Below are 4,280 nucleotides of genomic sequence, written 5' to 3' on the forward strand. Positions count from 1 at the left end.
GTCAGCCCGCCTCTGGCTTTTCCACACGCCGACGACCGCTCGTCGGCATGGACCCACCTTCCTTGGGGGACACCACCACACGACTCTCCCACTCGTCTGCCTGCCTTTCGTTGGCGTCGCTGCCAAAGGCGAGGGGTAGGGGTGGCGGTGGCAGGGACGGCAGGGGCCCAGCGGCTCTCTGGAGGGTGAGGAAGTCTTGCTGGTTCTCCTAGGTCGGTGATCTTTCTCGATCTCCACACACATTCTTCGTTTGGGGAGCCAAGAGACGCCCTCTGAGGAATCCCTATGGCCAGGGTCGATCACTTACTCGCTCACTGCCTCGGCCTCGGCCTCGGCCTCGGCCTCTGTCCATCTTGTCTCTCTCCCTCCCTCCCTCCCTCCCTCCCTCCCTCGTCGGTCTCTGTGTGTGGACGTCTAGGTGGAGGCGAGGCAGGGAGGCCATCCACCCACCCACCCACCTCGTGGTTTACCACACGCTCTACACGGAGGTAGAATTCCCATCCCACCGAATCCATCCTTTCCACGGGGCACAAGCCAGTGGCCTTCGGGGGTCTCTCTCCCCAAGGTGGCGCATCCGTCACGGCTATCTATTTCCAGAAGGTTTCCGTTTCCATCCCCTCCCTCCGAAAGAAAAAACGGCCCCACTCCCGGATCTGCCTCACCACGACCACCACCACCACCACCGCCGCCGCCGCCGCCGCCGCCGCCGCCGCCGCCGCCGCCATCTGCTGTCGCCCTCTAGGGTTGGACCGTTCTAGCTCTCTCCTCTGTGTGGAATCGCAACGTAGGTCGCCTTGGATGTCTGGCACCTCTCACTTAGCAGAAGGTTTTGGAGGCTCAGGCTGGGCCACGCTTTGGCCCGGGTCAGTGTTCCGTTCCTCCGGACGGCTTCCTCGTTTTCCACGAGAAGGAGCCGTGAAGACGGAAAGGAAGGGCGGATGGATGGCTTCTCCCGTGCTACCGAGTCCCTCTCCCCTTTTCCCCAAAGCGTGAGGGGCGGTCGACAGGATCGTCTCTGATGACAAAAGTCAGAGGCACCCCGGGTCAGACACCGTGCGAGGCGTTGGTGTGTTCTCGAGACGAGAACACGTCCCCGTCAGCGTTTCCTGTCGTTCTCGTTCCGAAAGGATTCACGCGCCACCCCGTCTCCCTCAAGGTCTTAGGGCTGTCGTGCTCCGCAGCCGTCACGTGTCGTGGATCCTGGGCACCACCACGCCACCCCGCCCCCGCCCCCCCGCCATAGCTGTCGATCGCTATGTGGCACGCCTACGTTTGCCCAAAAGGGCAGTCCGATGGACAGCGTGGGTGCTTTTCCCAGCAGGCAGGCAGGTGAGAGTCACCCCTCTAGAAGGTTTCCAAGCCCCGTTCCATTCTCAGAGGCAGCTCCTTTGGCCATCAAGGAGGCAGGCGATGGGGGTGGGGGTGGGGATGGGGATGGGGCCGGGGCCTCTGTCCCTCTGTCGCGGTAGAAATGATTGGGAAAGGAGGGACGATGGGCGTAGGTCAACCATCCTGGGCGGTGGTGCTTTGGGAGCTTTTTCTAGAAGAAGGAGCGAACGGCCTTCCCTGGGAAGGGAGGAAACCAGAGGAGGTCCCCCTCAGACCGACCTGGCACGAGAAGGACACTCTCTCTCTCTCTCCCTTTTCTTCCTGACTTGAAATCAGGAGACAAAACTCCCCTGCCAAAGGGGCCCTCCCGAAACGGGGAGTGAGGAAGACCTCCTTCTCTTCACGGCTGAAGTTCTCCCTGCCTTTCCTGGACGGGAAGGATAGCACCTACGCCCGCTGCCGTCGGCGACTTTTAGTCCGCCTGGAGAGGAAGAAATTCTTTCCCGTGGCCGAACCCTGGCGGTTCGTTCGTGCTGCAGAGGACGTGGCCCTCTCTGACACACCCAGGAACCTCCTCGCTCCGGGTCGCTCCGGGTCGAGGAGAGGGAGTTCTGTTCTGTGGTTTAGAATGGTGCTTAAAAAGGGACATCGCTTACAAAGGGTCCTCGTCCCCCTTCCTAAACGGACGGCTCGGCTCGGAGGCGTGAGATACGTTTCGCATCCTCCTCGTCGTCTTCACTCAAAGTTTTATTGGAGTTTTGAAGATTTTATTTTTTGTCTTTCCTTTTTCTCCCCAAAGCCCCCCCGGTACATAGTTGTGTGTTCTTCGTTGTGGGTCCTTCTAGCGGTGGTATGTGGGACGCCGCCTCAGCGTGGTTTGATGAGCAGTGCCGTGTCCGCGCCCGGGATCCGAACCGACGAAACACTGGGCCGCCTGCAGCGGAGCGCGCGAACTTAACCACTCGGCCACGGGGCCAGCCCCTTACTGGATTTTTAAAACAACTCCGGGGGCCGGCCCGGTGGCGCGGCGGTGAAGTTCGCACGTTCCGCTCCGCCGGCCCCGGGTTCGCCGGTCCGGATCCCGGGCGCAGGACCCGGCACCGCTTGGCGAGACACGCTGTGGCAGGCGTCCCACCTGGAAAGTAGAGGGGGATGGGCACGGATGTCAGCTCAGGGCCAGTCTTCCTCGGCCGACAGAGGAGGATTGGCGGCAGATGTTCGCTCAGGGCTCATCTTCCTCAAAAATAAAATAATAAATCGATTCGATAAAATATCAAATAACACAACCGCGGGATCACGACTTAGAGTCACCATTGGCCCGATGATGCCACTCCCCACCCCCCCCACCCCCCTACCCCCCACCATTTGGAGGTGCCGTCAGTGGGATTCGTTCCTGTTTGTCCATCTTTCTTCCTCTTTTTTTTTTTTTTTTAAAGACCGGCACCCGAGCTCATTGCCAATCTTATCTTTTCTTTTTATTCCTCCTCCTTCTTCTTCTTCTCCCCAGAGCACCCCAGTACCTAGTTGTATATTCTCTTTGAGGGTCCCTCTGGTTCTGCCGTGTGGGACGCCACCTCAGCGTGGCTTGATGAGCGGTACCGTGTCCGAGCCCAGGATCCGAACCTTTGAAGCCCCGGGCCGCTGAAGCGGAGCGTGCAAACTCAACCGCTCGGCCATGGGGTCAGCCCCTTCCTTCGGAGGAGGAGGGGGGGGGAGGAGGAGGAGGAGGAGGAGGAGGCAGGCGCTGTGTGAAGTCGCCAGTGAGTCTGTGGAAAGAGACGGAGGATTTCCCATGGGAAGCTGGGGCGGGGGACACGGACCAATGTCGTGCGAACTTGAAGGTGAATGATCAAAAAACCCACACACGCCTAGAGCAGCGGGTTGCCAGTTAGGAGTTTGCTTGCCGGGCCCATAACGCAGGGCTCATCGATGAGCCAAACCGTCCGTGATCCTCAAGCAGTCTAGTAGGGTTAGAGAAAGGAGGGGGGCACTCTTTCTGCCCCAGACGAGGCGAGTTTCTCAGACAGCCACCCTGCCCCAACATCTTCCCTCCCTGCCTCCCGGCCCTTGGCGGACTGCGGCCTAAGGGTGGGGGAATTGAAGAAAGCCGTTCAATGGAAAAGAGCCCGAGGCCATGGGAGAGAGCTTCCTGCACTTGAATGAAGCCCTGACACCAGGCCCGTCGGAATGAATGGGCCTGACCTCCCCTCCCCCCCCCCCCCCTCCCAGGCTGGCGAGTCCCACCGACTCGACTCGGCAGTGGAAGGCTAGGGGTTTCCTCCGAAATGGTGAACCGGCCCCCTTGTCCACAGGAAAACCACACACGGCTACAGCCTAGGCAGGATCTCGGGCCAAGTCGTCAGGGTGGCAAGATGATGGTGGATGAGAGGAAACTTGTTCTGGGACCGCCCCGCCCCCCCCCATCGCCTCTCTGGCTGAGAAGAGGGCTGGGGAGCGGTGAGGGTCAGGGGGAGAGTGGGGGCGGGGCCGGGACAGGGACCACCGGGCAGTAGGACGGGAGTAGCCCTGAGGCCTGCCTGCCTGCCTGCCTGCCTGCCTGCCTGCCTGCTTCCTTCCCTGCCGGCGCAGGGCTGAGAGAGGCACGGGGCACGCTGGCTCCTGCCCCTTCACTCATTCGGGAAGCCTTCTGTTGTTGCTCCTGAGGTGCCGGCTGCGGTGACAGACAGAGCAAAACTCCTCTCTCTGTCTATTTCTTCAAAGGCCCGAGTCTGAGCTACGACAGATTCCCCTGTGGCTCGACCCGCAACCTCCCATCCTGCCAGACCAGACCCCTTGTCCAAAAACCTCCACTGGAGGAGCTCTTTCACCTGACCCGGAAAGGAAACACCAGCCCTGCCTCAGCCTCACACCCACCACCACCACCACCATCACAACCATCCCCCCCCCCCCGCCCCACTCTCCTCCGGACCCAGATACCTAACAGAGAGAAC

At 60.9% G+C, this 4,280-nt stretch overlaps 1 long non-coding RNA gene across 1 annotated transcript; it reads left to right on the forward strand.

Annotated features, from left to right (window-relative positions):
• Positions 1-425: 425 nt before the first annotated feature.
• LOC138922796 (uncharacterized) lies at positions 426-2,610 on the forward strand. Its single transcript, XR_011435914.1, has 2 exons — positions 426-1,329; positions 1,666-2,610. It is a non-coding gene; the product is annotated as an uncharacterized lncRNA (long non-coding RNA).
• Positions 2,611-4,280: the final 1,670 nt, after the last annotated feature.

Source organism: Equus caballus, unplaced genomic scaffold, assembly GCF_041296265.1.
Source record: "Equus caballus isolate H_3958 breed thoroughbred unplaced genomic scaffold, TB-T2T unassigned-0002611, whole genome shotgun sequence".
Classification (NCBI taxonomy): domain Eukaryota; kingdom Metazoa; phylum Chordata; class Mammalia; order Perissodactyla; family Equidae; genus Equus; species Equus caballus.